Source organism: Stenella coeruleoalba, assembly GCF_951394435.1.
Source record: "Stenella coeruleoalba genome assembly, contig: scaffold_47, whole genome shotgun sequence".
Lineage (NCBI taxonomy): Eukaryota > Metazoa > Chordata > Mammalia > Artiodactyla > Delphinidae > Stenella > Stenella coeruleoalba.
This window is the reverse complement of record NW_027646269.1, coordinates 1,625,183-1,641,773: the sequence shown is the minus strand read 5'-3', so window position 1 is coordinate 1,641,773 and position 16,591 is coordinate 1,625,183. Positions and strand designations below refer to the sequence as shown.

At 44.9% G+C, this 16,591-nt stretch overlaps 1 long non-coding RNA gene across 50 annotated transcripts in view; it reads right to left on the bottom strand.

The window, feature by feature from the left end:
- The window catches only part of LOC307181221, a 2,056,127-nt gene that overhangs the window by 1,055,329 nt on the left and 984,207 nt on the right, over window positions 1–16,591 (bottom strand). For 49 of the 50 annotated variants that reach the window (XR_013826124.1, XR_013826125.1, XR_013826150.1 and 46 more), the window contains 2 exons: window positions 13,813–13,898; window positions 3,964–4,045 (listed from right to left, as the gene is read on the bottom strand). This is a non-coding gene — a long non-coding RNA (uncharacterized lncRNA). The remainder of the gene's footprint in view (window positions 1–3,963; window positions 4,046–13,812; window positions 13,899–16,591) is intronic. The other variant, XR_013826168.1, reaches the window with a different exon arrangement.

Here is a 16,591-nt window from a genome sequence, read left to right as displayed (position 1 = left end):
GAGAGGCTAGCTGGAGGTGTCTGGACGGGCAAATTTAACTCTCATTTCCCACCAGGAAGAGGAAATAAGCAAAGGCTCAGCGTGCCGTGCCGGAACCAGATTAGGGCCTGAAGCCATCCTGCGGTGTTGTGGCCAGGTCACAAGAAAGCGAGTTGAAGAAAGGAGCTCAGGGGCACTGTAATTCACAAACCTGCAGAGTTATAAATGACAGCTATCGTCCAAAAATATACTGAAGTAAGGCTGCCAAGAGGACTTGAATGTGGGGCAGAATTTCAGGAACCCGATTTCAGGAGGTAGACTGGAATTGCATTGAAAGCATAGGAAAAGAGGCAGAACGTCCACAATGATGCACTTGGCCAAAAAGGGCGTATGCGTTTTTTCCTGAATATATTCAGGAAAAAACGCATACGCCCTTTTTGGCCAACCAAGCAAGCTTGCAAAGGAAATCTGCACTACAATGAAGTCTCACTTCCCCCCGGTCAAAAGGGCCATCTGAAAAAAGTGTAAAATCCAGAAAGGCAGGACAAGCCATGGAGAACTGGGAGCCTTGTTATGCTGATGGGCGGGATGTAAATTGCCAACAACCACTCTGGAGAAGTGTATGGTGTTTCCTGAAACATCTAAAAAACAAAGCAACAGAAACTAGGGCACTTCCACTTATGGTCCTATAGATTAGGGAAATTAAAATCAAAAAGACACAGCCACCCCAAAGTTTGGGACGCCTCTGTTTACAAGAACCTCGTTACAGTACAAGTTCAACATCGCAGAAAGTGAAAAATGGATAAAGAAGTTGTAGTATTTACTTACAAAGCAATATCACTCAGCAATGAAATCTGTGTCATCAGGCCCTTAGCAGCACAATGAGTGGATTCAGGTATGATGATTCTAACTGAAATAAGTCACACAGAAAAAGAAACATCATAAGGTATCAGTAATACACGGAATGTAAACTTGGCTACACAGGAACTGAATTACAGAACAGAACAGGGTCTCAAATTTAGAAAACCAACTTATTCTTGCTTAAGGGGAAAGGTGAGTTGGGGTGCTGCATAAAACCAGAGATTGAAATGAGCACAGATAAAGTTCCTTAAGCCAAATATGGAATAGACAAGAGCTACTCCTTGCTCAACGAAATGGACTCAACACCGCATATTAAACGCGTAAGAATGTACCTGACTAGTAAGTATCTTAAAACCTATGGATTGCTATGTCTCTGAAAGAGAATCAAGCATGTGTACAGGGGCATAAACGCAGCAGTGATAGGATTGGAGAGGTTCGGTGAGCAAATGAAGACCCTTTGAAGTCATATTGCATGGTACCCATTCCACGGGTTTCAACTACCCAGGTTTAAGGTATTCTTCCTTCAGCTAAAACATGCATGTGGAACCTAGAGTATGATCAACCATGTGATCGGGAGACGTGTTCAAATATGTCTCAGTTTTCGTACCCTGGTACTCGGGTGCAACATTCCAGACGCTTTACTAACACTCTCCCGACTTGCAGAGTCAGTCCCTTTAACCTCCTGTTTGGCCCAGTTTGCAATTTCTGCGGAAGATGAACAGGAATAGCGAGAACCAATTAGAGGCTAGCTGGAGGTGTCTGGACGGGCAAATTTAACTCTCATTTCCCACCAGGAAGAGGAATTAACCAAAGGCTCAGCGTGCCGTGCCGGAACCAGATTAGGGCCTGAAGCCATCCTGCGTTGTTGCGGCCAGCTCACAAGAAAGCGAGTTGAAGAAAGGAGCTCAGGGGCACTGTAATTCACAAACCTGCAGAGTTATAAATGACAGCTATCATCCAAAAATAGACTGAAGTAAGGCTGCCAAGAGGACTTGAAAGCGGGGCAGAATTGCAGGAACCCAATTTCAGGAGGTAGACTGGAATTGCATTGAAAGCATAGGAAAAGAGGCAGAACGTCCACAATGATGCACTTGGCCAAAAAGGGCGTATGCGTTTTTTCCTGAATATATTCAGGAAAAAACGCATACGCCCTTTTTGGCCAACCAAGCAAGCTTGCAAAGGAAATCTGCACTACAATGAAGTCTCACTTCCCCCCGGTCAAAAGGGCCATCTGAAAAAAGTGTAAAATCCAGAAAGGCAGGACAGGCCATGGAGAACTGGGAGCCTTGTTATGCTGATGGGCGGGATGTAAATTGCCAACAGACACTAAGGAAAAGTGTATGGTGTTTCCTGAAACATCTAAAAAACAAAGCAACAGAGCCTAGGGCACTTCCACTTATGGTCCTATAGCTTAGGGAAATTAAAATCAAAAAGACACAGCCACCCCAAAGTTTGGGACGCCTCTGTTTACAAGAACCTCGTTTACAGTACAAGTTCAACATCGCAGAAAGTGAAAAATGGATAAAGAAGTTGTGGTATTTACTTACAAAGCAATATCACTCAGCAATGAAATCTATGTCATCAGGCCCTTAGCAGCACAATGAGTGGATTCAGGTACGATGATTCTAACTGAAATAAGTCACACAGAAAAAGAAACATCATAAGATATCACTAATACACGGAATGTAAACTTGGCTACACAGGAACTGCATTCCAAAACAGAAAAGGGTCTCAAATTTAGAAAACCAACTTATGCTTGCTTAAGGGGAAAGGTGAGTTGGGGTGCTGCATAAAACCAGAGATTGAAATGAGCACAGATAAAGTTCCTTAAGCCAAATATGGAATAGACAAGAGCTACTCCTTGCTCAACGAGATGGACTCAAAACCCCATATTAAACGCCTAAGAATGTACCTGACTAGTAAGTATCTTAAAACCTATGGATGGCTATGTCTCCAAAAGAGAATCAAGCGTGTGTACAGGGGCATAAACGCAGCAGTGATAGGATTGGAGAGGTTCGGTGAGCAAATGAAGACCCTTTGAAGTCATATTGCATGGTACCCATTACACGGGTCTCAACTCTCCAGGTTTAAGGTATTCTTCCTTCAGCTAAAACATGCATGTGGAACCCAGAGTATGATCAACCATGTGAACGGGAGTCGTGTTCAAATATGTCTCAGTTTTGCTCCCCTGGTACTCGGGTGCAACATTCCAAAAGCTTTACTAACACACTCCCGACTTGGAGAGTCAGTCCCTTTAACCTCCTGTTTGGCCCAGTTTGCAATTTCTGCGGAAGATGAACAGGAATAGCGAGAACCAATGAGAGGCTAGCTGGAGGTGTCTGGACAGGCAAATTTAACTCTCATTTCCCACCAGGAAGAGGAATTAACCAAAGGCTCAGCATGCCGGGCCGGAACCAGATTAGGGCCTGAAGCCATCCTGCGGTGTTACGGCCAGGTCACAAGAAAGCGAGTTGAAGAAAGGAGCTCAGGGGCACTGTAATTCACAAACCTGCAGAGTTATAAATGACAGCTATCGTCCAAAAATAGACTGAAGTAAGGCTGCCAAGAGGACTTGAAAGCGGGGCAGAATTGCAGGAAACCGATTTCAGGAGCTAGACTGGAATTGCATTGAAAGCATAGGAAAAGAGGCAGAACGTCCACAATGATGCACTTGGCCAAAAAGGGCGTATGCGTTTTTTCCTGAATATATTCAGGAAAAAACGCATACGCCCTTTTTGGCCAACCAAGCAAGCTTGCAAAGGAAATCTGCACTACAATGAAGTCTCATTTCCCCCCGGTCAAAAGGGCCATCTGAAAAAAGTGTAAAATCCAGAAAGGCAGGACAGGCCATGGAGAACTGGGAGCCTTGTTATGCTGAAGGGCGGGATGTAAATTGCCAACAACCACTCGGGAGAAGTGTATGGTGTTTCCTGAAACATCTAAAAAACAAAGCAACAGAGCCTAGGGCACTTCCACTTATGGTCCTATAGCTTAGGCAATTTAAAATCAAAAAGACACAGCCACCCCAAAGTTTGGAACGGCTCTGTTTACAAGAACCTCGTTTACAGTACAAGTTCAACATCGCAGAAAGTGAAAAATGGATAAAGAAGTTGTGGTATTTACTTACAAAGCAATATCACTCAGCAATGAAATCTATGTCATCAGGCCCTTAGCAGCACAATGAGTGGATTCAGGTATGATGATTCTAAGTGAAATAAGTCACAAAGAAAAAGAAACATCATAAGATATCAGTAATACACGGAATGTAAACTTGGCTACAAGGAACTGAATTACAGAACAGAACAGGGTCTCAAATTTAGAAAACCAACTTATGCTTGCTTAAGGGTAAAGGTGAGTTGGGGTGCTGCATAAAACCAGAGATTGAAATGAGCACAGATAAAGTTCCTTAAGCCAAATATGGAATAGACAAGAGCTACTCCTTGCTCAACGAAATGGAGTCAACACCGCATATTAAACGCGTAAGAATGTACCTGACTAGTAAGTATCTTAAAACCTATGGATTGCTATGTCTCCGAAAGAGAATCAAGCATGTGTACAGGGGCATAAACGCAGCAGTGATAGGATTGGAGAGGTTCGGTGAGCAAATGAAGACCCTTTGAAGTCATATTGCATGGTACCCATTCCACGGGGTTCAACTACCCAGGTTTAAGGTATTCTTCCTTCAGCTAAAACATGCATGTGGAACCTAGAGTATGATCAACCATGTGATCGGGAGACGTGTTCAAATATGTCTCAGTTTTCGTACCCTGGTACTCGGGTGCAACATTCCAGACGCTTTACTAACACTCTCCCGACTTGCAGAGTCAGTCGTTTTAACCTCCTGTGTGGCCCAGTTTGCAATTTCTGCGGAAGATGAACAGGAATAGCGAGAACCAATTAGAGGCTAGCTGGAGGTGTCTGGACGGGCAAATTTAACTCTCATTTCCCACCAGGAAGAGGAATTAACCAAAGGCTCAGCGTGCCGTGCCGGAACCAGATTAGGGCCTGAAGCCATCCGGCGGTGTTGCGGCCTGCTCAAAAGAAAGCGAGTTGAAGAAAGGAGCTCAGGGGCACTGTAATTCACAAACCTGCAGAGTTATAAATGACAGCTATCGTCCAAAAATAGACTGAAGTAAGGCTGCCAAGAGGACTTGAAAGCGGGGCAGAATTGCAGGAAACCGATTTCAGGAGGTAGACTGGAATTGCATTGAAAGCATAGGAAAAGAGGCAGAACGTCCACAATGATGCACTTGGCCAAAAAGGGCGTATGTGTTTTTTCCTGAATATATTCAGGAAAAAACGCATACGCCCTTTTTGGCCAACCAAGCAAGCTTGCAAAGAAATATACACTACAATGAAGTCTCACTTCCCCGCGGTCAAAAGGGCCATCTGAAAAAAGTGTAAAATCCAGAAAGGCAGGACAGGCCATGGAGAACTGGGAGCCTTGTTATGCTGATGGGCGGGATGTAAATTGCCAACAGACACTCGGGAGAAGTGTATGGTGTTTCCTGAAACATCTAAAAAACAAAGCAACAGAGCCTAGGGCACTTCCACTTATGGTCCTATAGCTTAGGGAAATTAATATCAAAAAGACACAGCAACCCCAAAATTTGGGACGGCTCTTTTTGCAGGAATCTCTTCTACGGCACAGGTTAAATATCCCAGAGAGCAAATAATGGATAAAGAAGTTGCGGTACTTCTGTACAACAGAATACCACTCAGCAATGAAATCTATGTCACCAGGCCCGTACCAGCATAATGAGTGGATTGAGGCACGATGATTCTAAGTGAAATAAGTCACACAGAAAAAGAAACATCATAAGGTATCACTAATACACGGAATGTGAACTTGGCTACACATGAACTGAATTACAAAACAGAACAGGGTGTCAAGTTTAGAAAACCAACTTATGCCTGCTTAAGGGGGAAGGTGAGTTGGGGTGCTGCATAAAAGCAGAGTTTGAAATTAGCACAGATACCGTTCCATAAGCCAAATATGTAATAGACAAGAGCTACCCCTTGCTCAACGAAATGGATTCAACAATGAGGTATCACCTCACACCTGGTAGAATAGGCATCATTGAAAATCTACAAACAAAAAATGCTGGAAAGGGTGTGGAGAAAAGGAACCCTCTTCCACTATTGTTGGGAATATAAATTGATACAGTCATTATGGAGAACAATATGGAATTTCTTAAGAAACGAACAATAGAATTACCATATGATACAGCAATCCCAGTACTGGACATATACCCAGACAAAACCATAAATCAAAAAGAGTCATTCACCGCAATGTTCATTGCATCACTATTTACAATATCGAGGTAATGGAAGCAACCTAAATGCCCACAGACAGACGAATGCATAAAGCTGTGGTACATATATAAAATGGAATATTACTAAGCCATGAAAAGGAATGAAATTGGGTCATTTGTAGAGACGTCGATGGATCTAGAGACTGTCATACAGAGTGAAGTAAGTCAGAAAGAGAAAAACAAATCTTGTATATTCATGCATATATGTGGAACCTAGAAAAACTGTACAGATTAACCATTTTGCAAGGCATAAATAGAGCAACAGATGTAGACAACAAACGTATGGACAACAAGGGGGGAAAGCTGTTGGGGGGTGGTGGTGGGAGGAGTTGAGAGACTGGGATTGGCATGTATACATTTATATGTATAAAATAGATAACCAATAAGAACCTGCTGTATAAAAATATAAAATAAAATTCAAAATTAATAAGAAGTAAAATTTAAAAAATAAAACAGAAAAAACAATTATTCCCTGCACATACATGTATTTATATGAATAAATTATTTCCATGCTTATATCTGTAAATACAAAAAAGAGGAATAAAATCTACCTTGAACCAAAAATGAAAAAGAGAAAAAAAACACAGAACCCACCAGTTACACAGAGGAAAACCGTATCAGGGCACTTGCTCCAGTTGTAAACAATTCTGAAGTTGGTCAGTGGTGGGGAATCGTCTCCCATTCAGCCAGCAGCCCCCACGCAACAAGCGTCCTCATTGCAAAGCTGGGGCACCGTGCCGAGGCATCTGTGAGTAAACGTGAGCTGAGCCCCAGGCCAGTTGCTGCTGAACTATTCCCACCCGTCCCAGGTAAAACACCTGAATATATACAAGGACTTGAAAGCCTAGAGGAAGGGCCATAGAGCCACACGAGTGACAGCATGCCGGCCGACTTGGTGCCTGCAGGCCAGCCAGGATGGTCCTGGCTCTGGGTGCTCTTCTGGAAGATTTCCATTTCCCTGCCTGAGATACCCGTCCTGTCCCTGCCCCCACTGCTTTTTTCCTTCCTCACCTCTGCCCAGGGAGAAATTCCAGCAGCAGGTATGGGTGACACATCCTCTTCTTTAGCAGGTGGCAGCCTGGTAACTGCTGCAGAAAGTCCAGCAGAGCCCCACTCACACTGGGCCACCCACAAAGCCGTGGCCTCTCACTCCCTCCCACCAGCCCAGCCCCGAGACTGCTGACAGGGCAGAGAAAATGGCGTCAGGCACGGCTGCAGGGGCTCTTGCTGCCTGGAGTGGTATTTATATTGATCTCAACCCAGGCACACCTGGGGAGGGCTGGCCGGCACGGTAAGGCTGCCCAGGTCAGCCAATCATCACCCCTCAGGGGCTCACAGTTGCAGAAAATGGAACTTGCTGAACCGGCCAGGTCCAAGGAACAGGTGTGGGCTCCTGAGAGTCAGGATAGACAAGGGGCTGCAGCTTTGGCTTGTTTTCTAATCATTTTATCTGGCCCATGAGTGGGAGACAACTTCAAGAAAACCCTCTCCTAATGAGAGGAACCCAGGAGTCAGGGAGAGGAGGGGTGGGTGGTGGTTGGAGACAGAGGCCTGGTGCCCCGGGTGCAGTGGAAGTCTCTGGAAGACCAGGTGGAGGGAGGCCTCACGGAGTGATGCCCAGGGTCACAGACCTGTCGCAGCTGCTGTTTGTTAGTTCAAGTCCTGCTCTGAGGTGCTCTGTGTCAGCTCTGAGCGACAGGTGAGCTGGGGGTGCTCTGCAATGAGGGTTATGTGCACGGTTCCTGTGTGCCCAGCCCTGCCACGGTACCTGCAAGGGTAGCTCTGTATCCTGGGAGGGGCCTGACCACGAGAGCCCCGTGGGCTGGGGTGGGGGTGGGGTACCTGCCCAGGTGAGCTCCATATTCTGGGATTGGTCTGACCACGAGAGCCCCATGGGCTGCTGGGGACCTGGTAAAGGATGTCAGGACAGTCAGTGAAGCCACCGAGGATATACCTCCAGTTGCTCCTAATTCCTACACCCTGCTGGTCATTCTACCAACCACCAGGACATGGTATTCTGTATTAGTCTTCAATGATGCCTTCTTTTGTATTCCATTAGTCCCAGAGTCACAAGAAATTTTGGCTTGTGAGTGGCAGGACTCAACATACAACTAAAACAATACTTCCGGGCCGTCTGGCCCCAAGGGTGCAAAAATTCCCACACCATCTTTGGGGAAAGCTTAGCTAAAGACCTAAAAGTTCTACCTCTGGAAAAGGAAACCCTCCTTCAATATGCAGACGACATTCTGATCACCAGCCCTACTAAGGAGGCCTCTGAACTACCAAGCCAATAAAGGATAGAAGTTGTCCAAGAAAAAGCTCAAATATCACAGACTGCGGTGACCTGCCTGGGCTTCATTCTCACAGAAGGTCAGAGAAGCCCATCCCAGGAAAGGGAAGAAACCATTTTCAGCCTTACCCCTTTCTAAAACTAGAAGACAGCTTAGGGGTTCCTGGGGAGGCCAGGGTTTGCTGCTTCTGGATCCCTAACTACAGTCTACTAGCTGGGCCTCTATATGAAACACTGAAAGGAAAAGATGATGATCCTTTTGAATAGAATCCAGAAGTGGCCTTTCAAGAATGGAAAGAGCAGTCAATTCAGACCCTTGCCCTGGAACTCCCTAATTTAGCTAAACCCTTTGACCTTTACATTCCCGGTGAAAGGTGAATCGCCATTGGAGAATTAGTGCAAAAACTGGGACCACTTGAAATGGAACAATGCAAGAATGCCATCCAGGTAGGATAAACTACGGTCACTAAGGGGCTTGGCCCACTGCCACATCTGGCCAAGATACTGGCGGTATCTAAAAACCTGGAAATCAGCAGCCCAAAAGGCCACCTCCCTCCTAAGGGAAAAGGACCCCACGTGGTGATCCTAACCACCAACCATGCCCTGAAGTTGCAGGGTTCGCTCCGTGGGCACACCGACCTCGAGTGAGGAGGCCCTCCAACTCCAACATCCAGAGAGATAACCGGGGGCAACAGGGCACCATGACAACTCGTGTGAACATCACTTGACCTGGAGTTTCTCTCATAAAACAACAAGAGTGTGTCCCAAAAGAGTAGACTACTGCTTGCAGGACTTACTGCACCCAGAGGGGAGCTAATAATCTTGGCGGGGGAACAGTATACCACACTGTCACCATAGAAAAGCCTACAGACACCGTGATGATGGTGGCCAATAAGACTGGCTGGACTCCTGTTTACTTCAAAAGGCTGTTGACTCAGTAGCCATCATGGTCCTTGATCACCACTGACCCTGGACTGTCTGGGAGTTGAGCGGGCAGGGCTCTGACACCTGGTGCTGTTTGTACGTTAATTCAGGGGCCTAATTGAAGAAAGCGCAGACTACTGGTCAGAGCATCTAGGCTGGCAGAGACGGTCAGCCTAAGGTGGCCGAACAAATGTGGGGCGGGGTGAAACCGGCCCCCACAGCGTCTCTGCACATCTCTTTCCTGGACCCTTAAAGGTCATTAGAATCTATAACACTTCCAATGCTGGTGCTCAGGTGGACGAGCAGGGAGGCAGGGGTCCTGGGGACAATCAACGTCACCGGGAGGCTGCTGGGGAGAAGCTCTGACCCTCGCCCCAGGGTATGAGGGCTCCCAACTCAGCACTCAGCAGTTACAGAAGAAGGGTCTGCACCCTCAGCACTCCAAGAATGAGGAACGGGACAAAAGGCAGAGGAGGGGTTTGTCCCCAGCAAAGCCCATTAAAAATCCCTGGGAGATAAAAATAGAATCTGGGCAATAAAGTCAAGTCTAACCTTTTTTATCCTTTGTGCTTTGTCTAATTTCACGTGCTCCTAGGGTCCCACATGCAGAGGTTCCACACCCGGCACTTCAGACCAGATTTCCTACTGCAGAATGGCTGGGTCGACACCTCAGCTCCTGGGGCCCAGTGCAGACTCCACGATATAGAGCCTGAGCTACAGCCAACCCGGCCCTCGAGAGCTCCGCCGCCTCCCTCCCTCCCACTGACTCTGACAGGATCTCTACACAGCAGCCCAGCCCACAGCCCACGGGGTAGTGCATGCTCTCACCTCTCCATTCTCTGATCAAAATATAAAGTTTCCTTTGCTTGTGAACCAAACTCAGTCTCGATCTGTTGGCCCCAATGACACTGGGCAGGGGGACACTTGTTGGGGTCCACTCTGGAGGATCAGTAACAGAAATTGAGACTATTGTAACCTCAATGAACAGATGTGTGAGCCAAACTGTAGTTAACATAGAACAGTGTATAAGGCTCGGGTAAAATAAGATGTTTTTAACACTTCCATTTGATATTTCCATCACTTTTTATAAGCAAGTTCAGTGAAAAGGTTTGTCTTATTTGTCAGGTCAATATTAGAGAAACGAAGTGATTTCTTTCCAAGGATGTACAGCTAATAATCTTGGTTAAACCTTCAATCTTGTTTTAAATGCTTTTCCATTGAAAATGATACCTCTCTTTCAGCTCCCCCACTTCTGAGAAGTATAAAATCTTATAATTTATTATTACCAAAGGGGAAAGGTGGGAGGAGGGATAAATTAACAGTTTGGAATGAACACATACACACTGCTATGTATAAAATAGATCATCAACAAGGAACTACTGTATAGCACAGGGAACTACACTCAACATTTTGCAATAACCTATAAGGGGAAATAATCTGAAAAAGAATAGATATTTTTATTGACATCATCTATCAATGACAGTTAAAGTGTAGCCTAAGGGAAGCTGGTGGTGAGTGCTTCTGACCCTGAAGACTTCAATCATCTAAAGTTTGGACTCTGCCTACTTCCCAAGGCCCTTAATGAACATATGTGTAGCCGTAGCTTAAAAAATTCCCCAGTTTGGGTTTCGGGGAGACACTGATTTTGAAAAAGCCCTGGTGTTGTCCTTACATGAATGGGACTCTTCCTACTGCTAAAACATGTCTGTCACACCCAGAGGATGGTATACCGTCTGATCGGGAAGAGTTTGGAAAAGGCATCTCATCTCCTCATCTCCTGGTGCTCGGGTTCACCCCTCCAGCGTCTTTACTAACAGTCTCCCCACTTGGAGATGTCAGCACTGTCAACATCCTGTTGCGTACAGTTTGGAATTTGTCCAGAGGATGAAGCGGAAGGATGAGGAACAATGAGAGACAAGTCCTAGGTGTTCAGACAGGCACATGTCACTCTAATTTCCAATCAGGAAGACGAATTGACCAAAGGCTAGGGTTGCCCATGGAAACAGTATAGGGCTTGAGGAAATCCCGCTGCTTTGTGGCCAGTTCCCATAAACACGAGTTGAACAATGGAACTCAGGGGCAGTAAAATTCACAAAACTGCAGAGTTGAAAATATCCATCACTGAAAAATGTCTTGAGGAAAGTCAGAGAAAAGGACTTGTAAGCAAGGGAGAATGGCAGGAAAGGGATTTGAGGAGGTAGAAAGGACTCGCCATTAAGCACAAGAAAAGGAGCTGAACATTGCCAACATTGCAGTTGGCCAAAAAGGGTGTATGCGTTCTTTTCTGTATATATTCAAGAAAAGGGCATACACTTTTTTAGCCAACCAAACAGGTGGGCACTGGAAGTCAATACCACAAAAGATATCACTTCGCATCAGTCAGAAGAGCCATCCTCATAAAGCATAAACAACAGAAATGCAGGACAGGGCAACGAGAAGAGGGAGCCCTGTGAGACTTATAGTGGAAATGTATATTGCCAACGGCCATTCTGGAGAAGTGTATTGTGTTTACTAAAGCATCTAAAAAATGAGCTACAGAGCATAGGGCACTTGCACTCATGGGCGTATATCTTGGGAAAAACAAAAATCGAGAGGACACAGGCACCCCAATGTTTACCCCCTCTCTGTTTAAAAGATCCTCGACTAGGATATAACTTAAATGTCTCTGGAGGGAAAAAATGGATAGAGATGTGGTACTTAGGTAGAGTGGAATATTATTCAGCCTGGAAATCAATGAAATATGGCCAGTTGTAACAACTCCGGAGGAGTTACGTATGATCATTCTAAGTGACAGAATTCAAAAAGAAAAAGACACATATCATAAGATATCACTTAAAGGTGGAATCCAAAATGGCTACACATGAAATAAATTACAAAACAAAAACATAGTCAAATATGTAGAAAACACGCATAAGGCTGCTAAACGGGAAAGGTGGGGAGGGGTGAGGCATCATCCAGGAGGTTGAAATTAGCAAAGATACCATTCCAAATACCAAACTGATAATCAACAAGGCCTACACGGTAGCTAAAAGAACTGCACTCAGCACACTCAAGTCACCGGAAAAGAATATATACGACTGGTAAGAATCTGAAAAAGAATTTATTGATGTCTCTCTGTACGTGAATCAAGTGGATGTACAGCAGCAAGAAACAGAGCTTTGAAAATCAGCTGTAACCAATATAGTAATAAATTGAAAAAAATAAACGACAGAGAGACAGAGAAAACCTCTTACAACTTTTCCTCAGGGACGGTGATGCAACATGGATTGAACACATCTAGACCCACAGCAGGATGAGACATAAGGCTGGAAACTGTTTGCGCTAAGAGAAATGTGAGGTTGGGTGAGGAAATGCACACCCTTTAAAGTAATACTACCTGGTACCCATTCAATGGGTCCCAAATCTGCAGGTTCAAGGGATCTTCCTACAGCTAAAACATGCATGGAAAACCCAGAGGACTGTACACCATGTGATCGGGAGATGTGTCTAAAATGCACCTCATTTATCCTCTCCTGGTGCTCCTGTTCACCATTCCAGCCACGCTACTTAGAATCTCCCCACTTGGAGAATCAGCACATTTAAACTTCTGTTTCACACATTTTGCAAATTGTGAGGAGGATGAACGGGAAGGGGGGGAACCAATGAGAGAAGAGTTGTAGGGGTTTGGACGGGCACATATCACTCTAATTTCCCATTAAGAGTAAGAATTAAAGGAAGGCTCAGCCTGCCTCGCCGGAGCCAAAATAGGGCCTGAAGCAATCCTGCGAGTTTGAGGCCAGCTCACAAAAGAGCAACTTAAAAAATGGAGCTCAGGGTCACTGCAATTCACAAACCTGCAGAGTTATAAATGAAAACTAACGTCCAAAAATATGTTGAGGTAAGGCAAAGAAGAGGATCTGAATGCAAGACAGAATTGCAAGAAACAGATTTCAAGAGATAGATTGGACTCGTCTTTAACGCACATGAAAAGCGGCAGAATTTCGACAATGATGCAGTTGGCCCAAAAGGGCGTATGCGATTTTTCCTGACTATATCCAGGAAAAAACGCATACGCACTTTATGGGCAACGAAGCAAGCAAGCAATGCAAATGTGCACAACAAAGAAGTCTCACTTCCCACCGGTCAAAAGGGCCATCCTAAAAAATTGTAAAAACCAGAAATGCAGGACAGGCCATGGAGAACTGGGAACCTTGTTATGCTGATGGGCGGGATGTAAATTGCCAACAGACACTCGGGAGAAGTGTATGGTGTTTCCTGAAACATCTAAAAAACAAAGCAACAGAGCCTAGGGCACTTCCACTTATGGTCCTATAGCTTAGGGAAATTAAAATCAAAAAGACACAGCCACCCCAAAGTTTGGGACGCCTCTGTTTACAAGAACCTCATTTACCGGACAAGTTTAATATCACAGAAAGTGAAAAATGGATAAAGAACTTGTGGTACTTACGTACAATGCAGTATCACTCAGCAATGAAATCTATGTCATCAGGACCGTAGCAGCATAATGAGTGGATTCAGGTACGATGATTCTAAATGAAATAAGTCACACAGAAAAAGAAACATCATAAGATATCACTAATACACGGAATGTAAACTTGGCTACACAGGAACTGCATTCCAAAACAGAACAGCGTCTCAAATATAGAAAACCAACTTATGCTTGCTTAAGGGGAAAGGTGAGTTGGGGTGCTGCATAAAACCAGAGATTGAAATGAGCACAGATAAAGTTCCTTAAGCCAAATATGGAATAGACAAGAGCTACTCCTTGCTCAACAAAATGGACTCAACACCCCATATTAAACGCCTAAGAATGTACCTGACTAGTAAGTATCTTAAAACCTATGGATTGCTATGTCTCCAAAAGAGAATCAAGCATGTGTACAGGGGCATAAACGCAGCAGTGATAGGATTGGAGAGGTTCGGTGAGCAAATGAAGACCCTTTGAAGTCATATTGCATGGTACCCATTCCACGGGTCTCAACTCTCCAGGTTTAAGGTATTCTTTCTTCAGCTAAAACATGCATGTGGAAACCAGAGTATGATCAACCGTGTGATCGGGAGACGTGTTCAAATATGTCTCAGTTTTTGTCCCCTGGTACTTCGGTGCAACATTCCAGACGCTTTACTAACACTCTCCCCACTTGGAGAGTCAGTGCCTTTAACCTCCTGTTTGGCCCAGTTTGCAATTTCTGCGGAAGATGAACAGGAATAGCGAGAACCAATGAGAGGCTAGCTGGAGGTGTCTGGACGGGCAAATTTAACTCTCATTTCCCACCAGGAAGAGGAAATAACCAAAGGCTCAGCGTGCCGTACCGGAACCAGATTAGGGCCTGAAGCCATCCTGCGGTGTTGCGGCCAGCTCAAAAGAAAGCGAGTTGAAGAAAGGAGCTCAGGGGCACTGTAATTCACAAACCTGCAGAGTTATAAATGACAGCTATCGTCCAAAAATATACTGAAGTAAGGCTGCCAAGAGGACTTGAAATCGGGGCAGAATTGCAGGAAACCGATTTCAGGAGGTAGACTGGAATTGCATTGAAAGCATAGGAAAAGAGGCAGAATGTCCACAATGATGCACTTGACCAAAAAGGGCGTATGCGTTTTTTCCTGAATATATTCAGGAAAAAACGCATACGCCCTTTTTGGCCAACCAAGCAAGCTTGCAAAGGAAATCTGCACTACAATGAAGTCTCACTTCCCCCCGGTCAAAAGGGCCATCTGAAAAAAGTGTAAAATCCAGAAAGGCAGGACAGGCCATGGAGAACTGGGAGCCTTGTTATGCTGATGGGCGGGATGTAAATTGCCAACAGACACTCGGGAGAAGTGTATGGTGTTTCCTGAAACATCTAAAAAACAAAGCAAAAGAGCCTAGTGCAATTCCACTTATGGTCCTATAGCTTAGGGAAATTAAAATCAAAAAGACACAGCCACCCCAAAGTTTGGGACGCCTCTGTTTACAAGAACCTCGTTTACCGTACAAATTCAATATCACAGAAAGTGAAAAATGGATAAAGAACTTGTGGTACTTACGTGCAATGCAGTATCACTCAGCAATGAAATCTATGTCATCAGGCCCGTAGCAGCACAATGAGTGGATTCAGGTATGATGATTCTAACTGAAATAAGTCACACAGAAAAAGAAACATCATAAGATATCACTAATACACGGAATGTAAACTTGGCTACACAGGAACTGAATTCCAAAACAGAACAGGGTCTCAAATTTAGAAAACCAACTTATGCTTGCTTAAGGGGAAAGGTGAGTTGGGGTGCTGCATAAAACCAGAGATTGAAATGAGCACAGATAAAGTTCCTGAAGCCAAATATGGAATAGAGAAGAGCTACTCCTTGCTCAACGAAATGGACTCAACACCCCATATTAAACGCCTAAGAATGTACCTGACTAGTAAGTATCTTAAAACCTATGGATTGCTATGTCTCCAAAAGAGAATCAAGCACGTGTACAGGGGCATAAACGCAGCAGTGATAGGATTGGAGAGGTTCGGTGAGCAAATGAAGACCCTTTGAAGTCATGTTGCATGGTACCCATTCCACGTGTCTCAAATCTCCAGGTTTAAGGTATTCTTCCTTCAGCTAAAACATGCATGTGGAACCCAGAGTATGATCAACCATGTGAACGGGAGACGTGTTCAAATATGTCTCAGTTTTCTTCCCCTGGTACTCGGGTACAACATTCCAGACGCTTTACTAACACTCTCCCCACTTGGAGAGTCAGCGCCTTTAACCTCCTCTTTGGTCCAGTTTGCAATTTCTGTGGAAGATGAACAGGAATAGCGAGAACCAATGACAGACTAGCTGGAGGTGTCTGGACGGGCAAATTTAACTCTCATTTCCCACCAGGAAGAGGAATTAACCAAAGGCTCAGCGTGCCGTGCTGGAACCAGATTAGGGCCTGAAGCCATCCTGCGGTGTTGCGGCCAGCTCACAAGAAAGCGAGTTGAAGAAAGGAGCTGAGGGGCACTGTAATTCACAAACCTGCAGAGTTATAAATGGCAGCTATCGTCCAAAAATATACTGAAGTAAGGCTGCCAAGAGGACTTGAAACCGGGGCAGAATTGCAGGAAACCGATTTCAGGAGGTAGACTGGAATTGCATTGAAAGCATAGGAAAAGAGGCAGAACGTCCACAATGATGCACTTGGCCAAAAAGGGCGTATGCGTTTTTTCCTGAATACATTCAGGAAAAAACGCATACGCCCTTTTTG